The 18,268-nt window shown below is 42.7% G+C and overlaps 1 protein-coding gene across 8 annotated transcripts in view; it reads left to right on the top strand.

The window, feature by feature from the left end:
• LOC110397772 (glypican-5-like) overlaps window positions 1-18,268 on the top strand; it is a 409,202-nt gene that overhangs the window by 318,638 nt on the left and 72,296 nt on the right. The window lies entirely within an intron of this gene.

Genomic DNA, 18,268 nt, shown 5'->3' with positions numbered 1-18,268 from the left:
TACACTGTGTCAGAAAAGTCAGGCTATGAATGTGCTAAGATCTTAATGCAACCCCCAACAATCTGTCATCTTGGTTAACATCAGCTAAGTACCTGCCATGAGGGTTATCATCTTTTGAGTATGTATTAGAAAAGTCACATGAGTTTTGAATACAGTAGTACATTAGAAAAAAAAAAATAATTAGTACACATAATGAGGAACACAGATTGGTATAATATGCTCTGTTAAAATCAAATTACCTCCAACTTTAGATAGTATTTATCTTAAAATTTGGAACAGCCCATCTTTGAAGGCAAGCAGACATGGCCTCGTGCCAAAAGAAAAATCAGATTTTCTTCTGCAGAATATATAGAAAATCATAACAAACCTAATTACCTGTTACCACTGCTAAAGACCCTTCATATCTTAGCACTCTTGAGATTTAGCAGATTGTATCACATCTTCCTGATGAGCAGTTCTGACTGAGAAATGAAACATTCAGACTTAGTGAAATAAAAAAAGGACTCCATTTTGAAAGATGACAATTTGTGAACAGCTTCAATTTAAAATGCTGTAACTGCTTTGAAATGCTTAAAATTTAGTGTATTTTCCTCATGCTCTATCTATTGTGTTTTTTGTGCTATAGGAATAAATATCAGAATAGTTTCAATTTTCTGAGATCTCTGCCTTTCTTAGAGGTCAAGATATCAGCCAGAATTTTTCTTTCTTTCTTTCTTTTTCAAGGTTTTTCTCACAAGAGACTCAGTACAATGATCTCTTCACAACTTCTAGGTAACAAGAACCTATGGAGCATTCAAAATCTCTTACTTTTCCCTGTAATTCTTGGGCACTTTGTGATCCCTGTCCATTTTGAGCTGCCAGCAGGTTCCCAGCATGTGCTGGAGCTGCCCGAAGGCAGTGGGATGCACGGGCTATAGGAACCTGGGTGTGGGGAGAGCTCAAGAGCACTGTGAAAGGCAAGGCTCTTATTTGGGCTGCAAAACTGTTGCTCTCTGTTCTTTATTAACATTCCCTTGGTATTGCTTGTGAGTTTAAAAGTTCAATACTGATTTTCTGGCAGTAGCTCAGTGCCTCATAATTTAGAGAGTGGCATTTTTATAAGCAGAAAAGAATGCGTTCAGCTGCAGCTCAGGGTGGGAATAAGACCACCAGTGTCCCCATGCCATGCAGCTCAGTCTGGCCTCGGCATCGCACATGCCTGCAGCTGGTTTCCCAGCTCTCTCTCCTGAGCAGCCACAGCGCTGGGCTGTCTGGCGCCCTTTGCTGCGCTTGGGCAAAGGCTCATGCTCCCTGGCTGGGCTGACCCCCGCCTACATCAGGCACCGCTTCCTGGAAGGACCTCGTCACACGTATGAGCACATTTGATCACAATAACTCTATTTAAGCCTAATTCTCTGCTAATGCTTTGCAAGCCTTCGGTGCCAATCAGAAATCTCTTTCCAACATCCTCCAGACACCACCCTCTCTCTTGGTTTGAAAGATTCCAGTTCGTGCAGTCTGGCAGAGCATAAGGAAACCCCTCACTGCCACCTCTGTCTCACACCTGGCTGGCTCTGCTGGCAGCAAAAGGCCCAATGCAGAGCACGGACAGCAGTGAGAGACTGAGGCAAAGCCTGAGCTCCTCTGTACTTAGACTTGCTCACATTAGCAATACTTGGGGTCATTTTGGTTATGTGATAGTCATTTAAGAAGATACAAGAAATAGTACTTCATTAAGTGTCCAGGAGCATGCTGTGCTCATCCTACCAGCACACGGTGCATGCACGGCACAGAGCTGGCTTCGATGGCTTGTGGGGAGAGCAGGGCCTGTGCTTGGGTCTTTGCCTTCAAGGCTTTAACCCCAGAGCAAGCTAAAGCAAATATTTTGTTAGATCTCCCCCCTTCCCAGTTTGCATTATTTGTATGCTTAATTTTAGCAGGTTGGTTAGACAGAGAGCAGATAGGAACAGGAGTCATTCTTTCTGAGCTTTCTCTTCAATCATATCAGATTTTTGTCATTTCCTTCTGTTGAGAGCATCATGGATAATTTTTCCTGATTTCTGCCTTCATAGCTCCCTGCCTCTGGGGAACTATTGTACTTAAAGGATGGATTTTCCTTCCACTTACCTGATTTTAACTGGGAGAGGTGTTCTGTTCTGTGGGAGCAGGCTCAGGTGCTGGTAGCTGTGAAACAAGTCCCTAATTCAGTCAGCTATCTCACGTGATGTGGCTTTGGGCATTGTCATATCAGAAATCAGATTACCCTTCCAAATCACCTCTTCTTCTTCCTCTTGATCAAATGGCGTCCTCAGAAGTGTGTTCTACATCTTTTTGCAAAGCTGCAGCCCTTACCCTGCTGGCCTGCTCCTGTGCACTCACTCACACACAGACACTCCAACCATATTGCACATTTGCATTCATCTGAGATCCCACTTAATCTCCTCCCTCCACCCATCTTCTATGTCTGCTTATCAGCTGAACTAATTTCTGTTTGCTTTCCCAGCTGCATGTTAGAGCCTCAGATTACTCTAGCTTTAAAAAGCAACACTTGTTAAATTAAAGGGAGTTCCCAAACTGTCTCGAGAGCGCCAGATGTAATAACAGGAATCATCGCACCTCTCCTTTCTTTTATTCTCTCTTCTCCAAGACACCTAACAGCAACAAAGAACAAAATTAGCAATAGCCTATAAAAAATGAAAGAACAAAAAACATAGCCATGTAGAAAAGCAGCCCTGACAGGTAGTCAGCCCCATAGGATGAGGTGCAGTATATCAGTGCATCTTAAAAAAAAAACAAAATATAAGTCCTCTCTGATTCGTTTGCTGTCATGTTCGTAAGTGTGAAGTGTCATATTTATTGCTCTGTCATGTTTGAAGTTGTATTTTTAATATTTAACTGTCAGATATACTTAAATACTTAAATGTGGCTATGAAAGTGAAAAATTGATTTTTTCATAAAGGTGGATTCTCTGGGGGAATTACGGCCCTAGTGAAAGTGTACTCCATTTCAGCACATTTTAAGGTGTGCTTCTTGGATAGCGTGCTAATGTTATTCCTAGATGCATTGTCTCCACACACTGGACATGATCCTTTGGGTGTGCAGAAATCAGATAAGGAACAGTTCTTTCGTATGATAGTATATCCCTTGTGTAGTCTTCTGTGCAGTACTGTAAAATTAATTCAGCTTTTCTCCCTGTAGAGCTTATCTACTGCCTCAGCATTAGAGTATTGTTCTCCTGCATTTTACCTGGGTAAAATGCGGTTTATGGGCTGGTTCAGCCTGGTTCCATGACTAATGGGACAGGGGGACCGACAGACCCACACTCCAGGAAAAGGGGAAGGGGAAAAGGGGAAAGGTTAGGGAGATGGGCCTAAAACAAAAGAGCAGCAATGATCTGATGAGAAACAAAGTAATTTACTAAATAAGATATCGGAATACAAGATAACACAATATAATACAATATAACTGGAATTGAAGCTAATAAATCAAATAAAATGAGAGAGTGTCCAAAAAAAACCTGAAGGCCTTGCTCTAATGCTGAAGGCGAGACGCTGCCAAGACGAGCAACAGGGGAAAAGAGAGAGAGGGAGATGTCTTCTGATATGCAGTTTTTATTTTTGCCACTGAACGGAAAACGGTAACAGAACAGCAAAGAGTCCTCTGGGTAATGTAGTTCTCTTCTATCGATGATCCGCGGAACTGGAGCTCTTTAACTCCTAGTGCACTACATCATGTTATGATGTGGAACACCGATAACAAAAATCATAAAACCATGACATTCCACTCCTTATTCCACATCACTACATCATGCTTAATATATATATATACAAACAAACAATAATTAACATGCATTACACACACACATATATATGCATGGAATTACTGACTGCACTCCCCCAACATCAAATTCCCTTGTGGTACACACTGAACATCCCCATTTTTCTGCATTACCCACCAAGTGGACCCATGTCCCTGAGCAAGAACAGTTCCACGAAGAGGTTTGCCCTTCCCAGAAGCTGGAAAGACTCAAACCGTTTTACCCAACATGCTCTTTACATGTACTACAGGGACCTTATCTCCCTCTACATTATGTAGGGAGCTGGATTGGGCAGGACCATCACAATTGATAGATCCTCGAGTGTTGACCAACCAGGCGGCTTCTGCCAAATGCTTCTCCCAATGCTTAAATGTTCCACCACCCATTGCTTTCAGCATAGTTTTTAACAATCTGTTGTATCGTTCAATTTTACGAGAAGCTGGTGCATGATAGGGGATGTGATAAATCCACTCAATACCATGATCTTTGGCCCAAGTATTTACAAGAGAATTTTTGAAATGAGCCCCATTATCTGACTCAATTCTTTCAGGAGTGCCATGTCCCCACAGGACTTGTTTCTCGAGGCCTAATATGGTGTTTCGAGTGGTAGCATGGCGTACTGGAAATGTTTTGAGCCACTCAGTGATTGCCTCCACCATGGTAAGCACATAACGCTTACCATCGTGGGTGCGTGGCAAGGTGATATAATCAACCTGCCATGCCTCCCCATATTTATACTTTTGCCATCACCCTTCCTCCCAAAGAGGTTTCATCCTCTTGGCTTGTTTAATTGTGGTACACGTTTCACAGTCGTGAATAACCTGTGCAGCACTGTCCACAGTTAAGTCCACCCCTTGGTCTCTAGCCCACTTATATGTTGCATCTCTTCCTTGATGGCCTGAGGTCTCATGGGCCCAGTGAGCTAGAAATAACTCACCCTTGTGTTGCCAGTCCAAGTCTGTTTGAGTCACCTTAATTTTGGAGGCTCGATCTACCTGATGGTTATTTTGTTGATCTTCAGTAGCCCAACTCTTGGGCACATGAGCATCTACATGATGCACCTTTACAACCATATTCTTAATTTGGGCAGCAATGTCTTTCCACAGTTCAGCAGCCCAAATAGGTTTACCCCTTTTTTGCCAGTTGTTTTTTTTGCCGCTGCTGTAACCACTCCCATAAGGCATTTGCCACCATCCATGAGTCAGTATAGAGATAAAACATTGGCCACCTCTCCCGTTCAGCAACATCTAAGGCCACTTGGACAGCCTTTACTTCTGCAAATTGGCTTGATTCTCCTTTTCCTTCAGTGGCCTCTGCAACTTGTTGTGTAGGGCTCCACACAGCAGATTTCCATCTGTGTTGCTTCTGCACAGTATGACATGATCCATCTGTGAACAGGGCGTATTTCTTTTCATTTTCTGGTAATTCACTGTATGGTGGGGCCTCTTTAGTACATGGTACCTCTTCTGCTGTCTATGTTCCAAACTTCTTACCTTCAGGCCAGTCCATGATCACTTCTAAGATTCCTGGACAACTGAGATTCCCCATTTGGGCTCATTGGGTAATCAACGCAACCCACGCCAAGTGGCATCAGTAACATGATGGATGGAGGGAACCTTTCCCTTAAACATCCAGTTGAGCACCGGCAGTCGAGGGGCTAGAAGGAGCTGCATTTCAGTACCAGTTACTTTGGAAGCAGCTCGAACCCCCTCATACCCAGCTAAGATCTCCTTCTCAGCTGGAATGTAGCACTCTTCGGACCCCATGTACGCTTAGCTCCAGAATCCCAGGGGTCGGCCTCGGGTCTCTGCTGAGGCTTTTTGCCACAAACTCTATGTGGGACCTTTCCCTCCAGCAGCAGTGTAGAGGATGTTCTTTACATCCTGTCCCATCTGTACTGGCCCCAAGGCCACGGCACAGGCTATCTCCTGTTTAATTTGCTGAAAAGCCTGCTGCAGCACAGTTTGGATCAACCCATGGCAAATAGTTGGGCTGTGTTTTCACCCCTGGGGCAAACGGTTCCAAGTATACTGAACGTCCCTCCAGGTGAAAGCAAACTGTGACCCACATTCTGTGGCCAAAAGAATGGAGAAAAAGGTGTTAGCAGTGTCAGTGATGGCATACCACTCGGCTGCTTTTGACTCCAGTTCATGCTGGAGTTCTAGCATGTCCGGCACAGCAGCACTCACTGGGGGCGTGACTTCATTCAGGCCCTGGTAGTCTACCATCAGCCTCCGTTCTCCACTGGCTTTACACACTGGCCATATGGGGCTGTTAAAAGGTGAGTGAGTTTTGCTGATCACTCCCTGACTCTCTAGTTGACAAATCGACTTATGAATGGGGAGCAAGGAATTCCTGTTGGTGCGGTACTGCTGTCTGTGCACTGTTTTTGTGACAGTCGGTACCTGTTGCTCTTTTACTTGTAGCAACCCCACAACAGACAGATCTTCTGACAGGCCAGGCAAAACAGACAGCTGCTTAATGTTGTCTGTGTCCACAGCAGCTATTCCAAAGCCCCATCAATACCCTTTGGGATCCTTGAAATGCCCCCTTCTGAGGTAATCAATACCAAATATACATGGAGCCCCCGGGCCAGTCGCAATAGGATGTTTTTGCCAGTCTTTACCAGTGAGGCTTATTTCTGCCTCCAACACAGTCAACTCTGGGAACCCCCAGTCACTCCAGAAATATAAATTGATTCTGTCCCTCTGACTCAAGGGCATTTAGAGTACACTGTGCGCCTGTGTCCACCAGTGCCTTATATTTCTGTGATTCTCATGTGCCAGGCCATCAAATCCACGCAGTCCAATGCACTTGTCCCTTTCTCCCCCCTGGATGGGGGCAGGGCCCCTCTATTTGTTACCTCTATCGTTCTTCTTCTGTGAGCCCTGATCAGGGTCCTTATGGCTTTTGCTGTGTCCCACAGCAACTGGAGCAATCATGTTTTCAGAGGATTTTGCCGTAGTGGTTGATCTTTCTTGTAGTTCTTTTACCTGTGCTTGTAGTGCAGGAGTGGGTTTTTTATGCCACTTCTTCATGTCTTCTCCATGGTCACGTAGGTAACACCACAAGGCAATATGTGACATAGTCTTGCTGTTGTCACTTGCTCGAGCAGGTGGACGTCTTCTTCTAATAGTTGAGATATTGGTTGATGCAGCTTGGGAGGAAACAAATTTGCTCAGCCCCTCCAGTAGGCTGTTTTGATAATATTGATCCTCAGCAGGTTCATCATGCTGAAGCACAGTAGACGGTTCCTCCATCGTATCTTCTTGATTACTCTCAATTCTATCCAGTCTTTCAGTTACCTTTGCAATGTAAACATAAGCTTGCAGAGGGGTTAAATCTAGCTCAGACATGAAGCCTAGAAATCAGTTCACCTAAAAGGGGTTTTCTTTGACCTCTGCCATACATGGCTGCTAATGTACCAGCGTTCCTTTCTGGTGCAGTTCTTGTGAATTTACACCACATATTTGGTGTACACCTGACTCTCTAAGGATCATGCTTTTGGTTTGAGTCATCAGGAATGAATGTGGGGTCATGTAACATTTCCACCATGGCTCATTCTCTCAAATATTGGATGCCTTTTTCCATAGTAGTCCATTTCTTTATCTCAGGCATCAGATCGTCTTTGAAGAGGTATTTTTCCTTTACAGCTAATAGCATCTGCTTCCAAAGGGTGAAGGACTCATCCCGACATCTACTAATACCTCTCCCAATGGTTGAGTCCTTAGCAATGCTTCCCAGTTGGCGAGCTTCTGTACTATCTAGCGACCCACTGTTGGCCCCATTGTCCCAGCACTGAAGTAACCAGGTGACAATGGCTTCATTTGGGTGGCGTGAAAAGTCTTTTCTCAAAACTCAAATTTCAGTCATTTTCAGAGGTCAAGTAGTAATGGTGATGATGTCTTCCTCACCTCCTAGTCTTTCAGTTATTGCTGTTGCCCTCCTTGGCGTTAGTGATCATGATCTTGTTGAGGGCCCCTCCCCTGGACTTAGGGGCAGCTTCCCTATAGCTACTTTCTGCTCCTAGCCAAAGTTTTCTGCTCACAGCCAGAACACATTATGTTGGGACAGTCTCATGTACGTTTAGATCTAAGGCATTTCTGTGCCTGTTCCAAAAACTGGCATAAATTGCAAAGCCGAGGGACTGTGAAGATAGTGTCACAGTATCACACACATTGCTTTAAATCGGTATGAGTCAATCAGGGTGTCGGCGCTTGGTCCCGTTACAGAATTCCCTCAGTCAGTGTGGCATCGGAATAGCAAGTCTTCTGAATAGCAAGTTCTTAGAATAGCAAGTTCTCAGAATAGCAAGTTCTCTTTATTGTGTTTTACACACACCTTATATATCCTTCACTTGTAAGCAGTAAATCCACTCACGGTTAATTGTCCTTAGGTTCTTCACAACAACGTAGATAACAAACAAAGGGTTGCTTAACTGTCCCAGAAGTGACCACATTAGCTGTGCATACTAAAGAGTATTCTGTTTACACCTTAGCCCTGTCTCCAGACTCCCGGAGGCCTCATAGAGAAAAGATCTACCAGAGTCTGTTGAGCTCTTTCTTGTTAAATTTCCCCCCACATCAGGGTTTCATCCAGAGTAAGTTCAGTCAAAGGAGTGATATATATATATATATATATATATATAAGGATGAAGGGGCTCCAAAACTATTAAGTACAGTTATCCAAACCACCACTTCTTTCCTTCTAGAAACTTAACATGCTGACTTCTACACTTTTTTTCATAGAATATTTTGTGCCCTGCTATTGTGTTTAGGTATGTGAGGATCCTCCAGACCCAGCCAAAATCTGTTCTCAGCTGGCTTTAACAGTTATCTTTTTCCAGCACTGTCCTTTTCATAGCATGTTTTTTCCCCCTTGTCCTTGCCTCTTGACCTATGCATAAAGAAAGCCTCATCCTTTTCCTGTATTAACTTTTCAGCAGGTTAGATAAGTCATTCTACAGTCTCTTTCTATAAGATGAGCTTTTCATTCCTGTATAAGCTCTTTGGTTCTGTGGATCTGTTTGGATCTCTTTGGAGCTCATTGATCCAGTTTTTACTATTGATGGAGGTACTTGCAGCTTATGACTCTCCACCTTGTAGCAGAAATTCATCCATACGTCTCTTATTTAAACTTGGTATTATATTTCCACCCTACTCCTCTGTCTCCTGTCTTTGAGATCATCCAGTTTGAGGTTCTGATGTTTTGTTGTACTGACAGTGCCTTCCACCTTCATGTCATGAAGTCCTGGGTTCAGTGTCCAGATTTTTAATGAAGATAAATGTTAGGACTTTTGAGAATTTTTCCTTTAGCCCTGTATCCAGTAGTCCTCCTTTCAATGCTGGCTATAGTTCTCCACTTTTTAATCCATCTTTAAAATCCATCATTTTTAAATTCCTGTTTTCATGTTCATTTTTTCTATCTCGGTCAGTTATTCCATATTTGGCATCATAACAGGTATTGATGTCTAGATCCAGTTAGAATGGATCTTTCTTTTTGTCATCAAAGAAGGAATCTACCTTTGATACTTGTGTTTAACACTTCCTTCTCTGACATGTTCACAGCTGCCGAAGAAGCTCCAGCTCTGCAGGCACCCCTGAAGTCAGCTCATGGCCTTCAGTTGCCTGACTCACACATCGTCTCAGTCCTAAGCATGGGTACCATGTTTTTTCTCCAGTAAGCCCGTACTTGTGTGCCTGACAGCCAGCTTTAAAAGTCTTCTCCTGTTCTTTGTGGTATTTCCTCCCAAACAAACATAATTTTGTATTACTTGGATGGGCTTCTCCAGCCCACCTATTTGCATGGTATCCATTACAGCTGTGCTGGAGCTCTGTAGCCTTTCATCTGTTTTTTTCCCATTATGCCCCCAAGACTTGTTTTCTTAATTTTACAGCTGGAGAACTGGAACAGTCAGTGGGAATTGGGCCAGCCATTCTGCATGAGTTGTTTTGCATTGGTTTTAAGTGAGTTTCTCTAAAATATAATTTAAAGCTTTATTGTTCCTTTATTAATATCCTTCTCTGTTTATAGTAGAATGCCACATTATCCATATTGTTCCTCATCCATTTTATAAATATTTCTATGCTGTGTTTACTTTGGCAATTGCTGCCAGATGTTGACTGTATGAACACATCCCAGGTCTTTGAGAGCTACACATGCAATGTGCCAGGGCATGGTGAGGTGAGGAGCTGCAGGCTCAACTGGGACCAACCCTCCTGTCCAGACAAGCCAGGCTGACATGGGGAGCAGCAGAGGGAAGGTGATACAGGGAGCAGAATGACCAGTTGTGCCCTCTTTAGGGTCTGGATAGTAATGAGGGCTGGAAGAATGTGTGAAGGATAGTTTCTGTCTGGAAAAGGGAAAGCAAGCAGTGGCTTAATTTCTTCTATAGATTTTAGTTTTTCTTTTTTTCATTACACCTCTTGCTGTGAGCTTCAAGACAGAGAATCTATCATAATTTCTTTCTGTTTAGATCTGCAGATAGGAAAACAGGCTGGAAAGTCTGAAATATGTGGCTCTGGAAGTCTTGATACCCTTCTCAGACTCTGACACCTTTGAAATGACCTGTTTAGAGCTCAAAGGAAAATTTAGGCTGTCAGACAAAATGAATGGAACGAAACAACAGCATTCCTGCCAAGCATCTGTGCTTCCATGGAGTAGCAATCACTCTGAGATTTCATGACATAAATTGGCCGCAAAGAACTGTCAGCTTACATCACCCATCCCACAGCCCTGTGACATTAAACCCATCCCTTCCAATGCCTCTGTAGGGCTTCTGGTAACTTAGAGTAGAACTTAGAGTAAAAGAAGTTGTCTGCTGCTTCGTGTTCATTTGAGACAGGCATTTCCACTGAATGTAACATTAGGAGCTGTAATTTGATTGTTGCCAGCTATAAGACTAGCTGTGCCCCTGGTAGTTACAGGAATTAGCAGTCTTTATTTTGCAACATTTGAGCTCTTCACATTGCTGACAGGTTGCAACGCAGGGACCAGATAGCCCATCTGTGTGCTGCAAAGCGCTTTCAAGTTAAGAAATCACTGTGTCGTTGAAATCAGGTATGTAAAATAAATCACATAAGTTTTTGCAGGCCATAATTCTGTAAGTAAATACAATAACCCTCTCTTTATTAGAGCGAGAAAGTGATTAACAGACATTCTGCAACATGCACAAAGAGCCTCTGGAAACCATCCCAACAGTAAATTTAGATTCCACAGCCAAATGTGCAGACCACAACAGCTCAAGGTTAAGGATGTACCCAACACAGACAATTGCAGATGCTGAAATCTGCCATAGTACCCCACACTTGGAATTCTCCTCCAGAGGGCTGCATAAGAGCAGATCTCTTCCCTCTCCCCATCCCAAAAGCAACATAGCTCAGGTCTATACATATACCTACCATCTTTCACTGCTCACCAGCTATGTGCATGAAAGGCCAGCCCCAGCCTTGGGCATAGATGTGCATGGGTCTCTAGGAGTTGCAGACCTCGGGCTTTTCCCTGCCCTTGGTGCCCTGAACCCCTGGCACAGGCAGGTACTTCCTGGAGCTCTGTCCCTCCAGGTGCTCTTCTCTTTAGGCCCACCATGATCCATTTGGAGTCTCACATGGCTAATTTATTCTAGTTTGTCTAAGTCAACCTAACATTAATAAACATCAATTTGTTCTTTTCCTGCAGTGATTTGAAAACAAAAACCAAGCACAAAATAAACCGAAAATGATCTTATCTTTGGCTTGTTGTGTTGTAAGTGATGTCACATTATTTAAGGGTCCTTTAAAGAACAGACTAAACAAATCTCTACTTCCGTTATATATACCCTTCAATTATATTACACATAGCCCATCTTTTTCCTATCAGTCATTGCTTTTGTTGTTGCTGAATTTTTTTTTTAATGATTTCCACTTAAGCATGTTTAAACAGTTTGTGGTCTAAGTTTTGGCATTGACATGAGCCCCATATGTGGCATTGCATGTAATTATACAGCTTTTGGAGCAGACACAAGGCAAATGGGGGGCTGAGGGCTGAGCTGTGCCCCAACACAATGCTTTCCTATGGGATGCATGGGGGGAGAACTCTACCTAGCTGTGCTGGGCGTAAGAGGGATACCTTCAGCTAATCTACTTTAACCAAATCTCTCAGTGAATGGGAGACTTCAGAGAGCCATCCTTTCTGGCCAGATTAAGCTAGCCCATGGCGTGAAGGTTATTTTCTGAAGATATCTTCTCTAGAGCAGAATTGTTTGTGTATAGACCTCTGTAAAATACTGATTTTCTAAGGAGATGGAGATAGAAGCTGCAGTGATACCTGCATGGCAAGGATTTGTCTTCCCACCTTGGACTTGCTAGCTATTTCTCTTGAGAGCTTATGAGATCTAAACAAAGAAAAAGGATGCCCAGCCACTAGCTTGGTGCACTGCTTGTTTGCATGTTTTCTTCAAAATTAAGTGTATTAATCTGCAATACTTCTGTTCCTTAATTAAATTTACTGTTCACTAATGGGAAGAAATGCGTTCTTTGGTTTTGGGACTTGTTTATGAAAACAGCCTTCAGAAGATATCTTTTAGCATGAGTTTGGTTTGAGGCGTTTCTTTCTGGGCTCAGATTCTGTAAAGTAATAGAGCTAAAACTGTGATGCATTAGCTTTTTTTCATCTATTGGATACATTCTGGCATCTGAAGGCAGGTTGTAATTTTTTATGATAATTGACATCAGAGAGATAATTTAAGTGTTGCATATCTTATCATTCTTTGATGTTTGTCATTCATTCAAACCAACTTGATGAAACTAATTCCAACAGATACACTGATTTTAAACATCACTAAAAGCTCAGTCTAGAGACTCAGATGATAAAATAATCAGTTTTTAAAATATGAATAAACATTACTGTTTTGGGGAGATGTTATATCAACAAAGCCAGACTTTTCTCTTAAGGCTAGTACTGTACAGAAGCTCTTGTAACAACAGTGATACTAATTGGTATTTGGAAAAAGGTTTTAATTCCTTTTTCCAAAGCCAGTTGATACTGCTGGTATCTGTGTCAACGGTTTACGGGCGTTTGGCCTGGTTCCGTGACGAAGGGGACGGGGGACCCACAGGCCCACACCCCGGGAAAAGGGAAAAGGGAAAAAAGAGTAAGGAGATGGCCCTGAGAGCAAAGAACAGCGGCAACAATCTGAGGAGAAACAAACTAATTTACTAAATAAGATATCGGAATGCAAAACAACACACTATAATACAATATAATTACAATTTAAGCTGATAAATCCAATACAGAGAGAGAGAATGTCCCAAAATCAAGGTAGGCCTTACTCTACTACCAACGATAAGACGGAGAGCGAGGTGCTGCCAGGTGGAGAGACGGCGGAAAAAGGGACGAGGTCTCGTGATCTGCAAGCTTTTATCTTTTCCCTCCAGCTGGAAAATGGTAACAGAGGAGCAAAGTACCATGGGGAATGTAGTAGTCCTTCTCTTCTGAGAACCAGGTACATTCACTACATGATGTTATGATGTGGAATACCAATAACCGAAAATCATAAAACCATGACAATCTGTTACTGTTTTGGGGCTTCAGTTTATTTTAAGCATCTGTGATACGTTCTGAGATCCTTTGCTTCCTTTTGAGTACGTTTGCTTTCTTTCTTGGCTTATGCTGCAGGGTGTTGTTTTGTTGTTGTTGTTGTTGTTTTCTGGGGATTGTGTCAGCTCAGGAAAGTAAGTGACTGTGTGATGGATGCTGTGGCCAAGGCTTGAATGTGCTACTAATCAGGACTTGTCTCCTTATCACTGACTCTAGCAGCAAAGAAAGCTGCTTTTTCCATGCCTCTGCAAGCTCACATTGGCAGTCACAGTCATTGAGAGCAACCAGAGATTGTTGATGTGTTCCAGGCACAGTCTGCAGCCTATGTTTCTAGCTAGAGCCTAGGCAGACAACTGCTGATTCAGAAGAAATACATTTAACGTCAGATAGCCTGAAGGGGAAAAGACTGAATTCAAAGCATTAATCTGAGCAGTAGCCAACACTGTTGGTCATGCTCTTTTGAGTTCCTAAATGCCAAATCTGCGAGGTAGCCCTGTAGGATGGGATGGCTGTCACAGCTTCTGCCATGGCTGGTACTATTTCTCATTCCAGTTAAGACAGATATAACAAGTAACAGTGTAAAAGAAACATTGCAATTAAATGCTTGTATTCTCCAAGCCAGACCTTCCAAAATGTGGTCCCTGACCCTCAGACTCCTAACCAACAGACTAGGGATTGCTGGCTGCAGCTTGAGTGCTGGATTTGACCTCCAAGAAGCACAAGTGAAGTGTGTAACATCTGGGATGTCTGATACCCTGCAGCTTCCAGGAGGTTTCTGGTTTCCAGTGTAGAGATGGATATCTGGGCACCTGTGCCCTGGATCTCTAGCTGATTTCTCTATTAAATTGGTGCTACCATTTTGGAATAAATCATTGCATTACATTGCATTTAAAAAAAAAGTCTTTGTAATGGTAAAAAAAAACTGTTCCACAGTGTGGGCTCAACAAGCTGCTCAGTAGCCAGCTGGGTGATAGTTTTTGTGCCCAAATCATTTTCAGTCCTATCAATTAACAATTATTTAAAGAGTTGCAGTTACTCTATCTTGGTTTTTAAGATGCATCTACTATCAGTTTGAGACAGGGAATGTTTCTAGTTAAAACCTTGTGCCAATTGAAATTAAACTCCCAGCAGGATGAAGACATTTCCAGTTGGGTTGAAAATCATTGCATGTAGTGATGGGAGAAAGTGCGGAGAGAAAGCTCTGCTGCATAGGAATGAATCTGAGGACAACACATACTACTTTTGAAATAGGATCCCAGTGCTTTGATTTCAGACAAAACCTCAACTTATCCACCAGTGTTTGAGTTTTGAGTGCTGTTAAGCAGATGGGTAGGAATGGGTGACACCTCCACAGTCACCACTGTGATTTTTCTTGTTTAGCTCTCTGTACCAAAGAAACCTGATTATCACCTAAGGAAGCATTTGGTCTTATTAGTTTAGTTCTGTTAGCTGAAATTATATATTATGGTGCTCCTTGATCCAGGTCCGTTACTAATGATAATTTAATTTTTTAAATACTCTCAAATATCCAGCAGATACTATCAGGCATTGATTCTGTTACCACAGGGATGCTTGATATGAATTTTAAGCTGGTAGAGAAGGATTATGGTGATGTTCCGCATTGAGTCAGGTTTCCTTCAGGTGGGTTTTAGACCACACACCATGGCACATTAAAGCCTGGAAAGCCAAGCATAGGTCAGTGGCCCCAATTCCCAGTGTGACATGCTAGAGCCAGCGTCTTGACAGCAGGGCTGTTTCCAGGTCTCATGTTTGAGAATATGACCTTGAAAACAAAGAACAAGTGCAAAATGATGATCCCTGCCTGGGCTTGCAGGCGCATGGCAGTTGCAGGAGCCCTTCCATAGGTCTCAGGGCCTCTTCTGCACAGACACTGACACCTGACACCCCTTCTAGAAAGCATTACTTCATTGCAATGGAATCTGCATGCTGGGATTTCTGTATGTGAGGAGTGGGGAGTCAGCTGTCCTGCTGTGGCCATTTTAAACTATCCCTGAATTGTGCAAGGGCCTCTGCCCAATCTGATTTGCTATGGGGACTCCCGTAGTGGAAGGATTTTATCAGTGCAAAGGTGGGCTTGGTGCAGGTTGGAGAAATAGCATCTCCCTTACACAGGGTGTTATTATTGACAGTAGAAAAAACTCAGTTTTCTCACAATTAGTGCATTTTCTAATAATTTAAAAGCTTGAATTACTTACATGTGGAGCTAAAATAGCTCTAAGTGCACTTTTATTGCCTGGCCCCGGAGCTGCCGTTTACAGGTTAACAGCCCTAATGCTTCTGAATAATAGGAGAGGGTATATATGCAGTACAGTGTTAGAAAATGATATGTGTCTTGTTATTTGGACACAAGTAGAGCACTAAAAGCCTTGTTCCATTTTATACAGGATATTTTCTTCTGAAATCTCTGGTTTTAAAATATCCTTCAGGGGACTAGTTAACACAGAGATGTTTTGAATGTGTAAAAATGCTGTTATATAAATCTTATAATTAAGGAAATTAAACTAGTCTGGTGAACTTACATTTACAGTAGATGGCTATGCGTACTTCTCAGTCTAAAAATCCAGAGTTGGTTTCTAGCTTTCTGGGACAGGAGTATTAGTCTTGCTTTTCTCTTGCATCCTCCTTGATTTTTTTTTTTTATGTACTTAAGAAATTAAAGCTGGGCAATAGCTCACTGTAGGAGAAGAAAGCTCTGTTTGAGATGTCCTGTGTGTGAGAAAACAGAGAGGGACTAAAAGTTACCAGCGTATGTTTTTTTTAATTATTATTTTTAAAATAGGATTGAAATTCACAGGCCACTTAATTGACTTTACGTTCATAAATGCCAGAGTCTTTTATTGGAGATAGGGGTGACAGTCTCCCTTCTGTAGATAAGGAAAGCAAGGCACAGAGGTGAAGTGCCTTCTTTCAGTTCACAGGGGCTGAACTGTATGGCAGAAGAGATACCAGATCTCTCCATCTACATCCTCCAGTGCTGGGCTCCATCCTGCCTCCTTGCAGCCTTCTGGCTTCCCTTGGCAGCACTGGGCTGCTGAGCAGAGGCCTTTGCCCGTCTGGAACAAGTGCTTGGCGCATGGTATGCTTTACTCGTAAAAATATATTCTAAACTGCCAGCAAGTGCTGTCTCTTAGTATATTCACAGAGATTCTCTTATGTTGCATTTGAACTTCATATCCACCTTTTCAAACACAGAGCTCATACTTTTGGCTGGTTGGAAGATGTGTTGCTTTTAGGCTGTGATTATCTCCAGAAAGTCAATGAACAATCAAAAAGCTGAAATAAAAAACTTTCTGTATAAAATGTTCTGTGGTTCCACAGCAGGGGTGAGGGCCTCCTGCAGTTACCTTCTGATAAATGGCACTTGCTCCAGATTCTTCCTCCTGTCATGTGCTAAGCCGTCTACTCTTCCTACAAGACTTATGCTGTAGTGCTTTAGGGTAGACAGTGGCTGCAGCAGCTTTTTTACAGAGAATAGTCCACGTCTTCCACCATTTTTCACACTGTTGTGCTTTGTCAAAGTCTGCCATTCTCTGATTTTAAGAAAACAAAAAATCTCTCCCAATAGGGTAATTTATGTATACAGATATATAAATCTATCTGTCTACATGTATATATGTATACTTTTCATAGACAAGAAGCAACAACCTGAATCTATAGTGCTGGGCTTTCAAGTAACATTGTCTAGTTGCCTGTACTTTTGGTTTGCTAGGTTTAACTCCTGAACATGTTTTTACAGGTCTCTAAGTCAATACCAGGTCTTGCTTTTTTTGCACTTTCAAGTGTCTTAAACTGAGAAATTAGTACTGCACCTAGGTTGACCAAATCTAAGCCTCACACTATGCTATGTAGCTTTTTCTTGTATTTCCTATTGCCAAATGTCATCTGTACTGGAAATGATGCGCTAATCTTTCTTCTCTGTAGTGTAATTCCTGGAGTGTTTTACCCCTTTTGTATTTCCTCCAGCAAAACCTTAATCGTGATGTGTTTTGTGTTGCTCTAGCCAGTAGATGCATGTTTGTCCTTCCTTAAATCATATTAAGTTATCCATCTGATTACCTGCTTCAGCAGATTGTCTGGATCATCTTGTACATTGCCTACCATGAACAGTATCGGCCAAATGTCCTATCTTTCTGCAGCCCTGAAGGACGGCACTGACAATTTCTTCCAGACCAGTATGTTGCAGCTTTTTCAGATCACCAGTCATTTATTCAAACTCAGTACGTTTTATGACTCCCCTTCATTATTTTATTCTCACTTCTGAAGCCGTATATTTTTAATGACTGCACAGTTAAACCCATAGAATTTAGCTTACAGAAGATGCTGAGCCACAGAGGTGTTTGATGTGCAGGGACCAAGCTGTCTGGAGTTTGCAAGGCAATTTTTACCACGACATTTCAGTGCTGTGTCTGTGCTCCTGCCTACTATTCCTGACCCACCAGTTGAGAAGCAGTGTTCTGGACCATTTGCATAACCACTGGGTGGAATTTAAGGACATGCCTCAAGGCATGTCCTGTTTGATGCTCTGTTCTGTGATCTTTTGCTGTTTGTTATGGTTAGAGCCCGTGAGCATGAATGCATGCAACATTCCTTATGAAGAAGCCAGAGTTGCCTGCCCTGGAAGACCTGCAGTGGGTTTAGGTGCAATTCCTTTGCTGGTCAGACTTCTCTCATCACTCCGCAGCACTGGGCAGAAGCTCTGTGGTGGCCAGGACATTGCTTAGGCTCCATTTGTTTTCAGTCACGATGGGATCAGGTGCTCAGTTCAGAAGGCCCAGCCATTAAAGCACCCACACCACCTCCCACCATTAGGTTTTGTGCATTCATTTCCTGGGGAAAATGGCTCGTCCCCAATGTTAAGCCAGTTTCAGTGGGGGA

The sequence above is a fragment of the Numida meleagris genome, chromosome 4, assembly GCF_002078875.1.
Source record: "Numida meleagris isolate 19003 breed g44 Domestic line chromosome 4, NumMel1.0, whole genome shotgun sequence".
Taxonomy (NCBI): domain Eukaryota; kingdom Metazoa; phylum Chordata; class Aves; order Galliformes; family Numididae; genus Numida; species Numida meleagris.
This window is presented reverse-complemented; position numbering and strand designations above follow the sequence as displayed.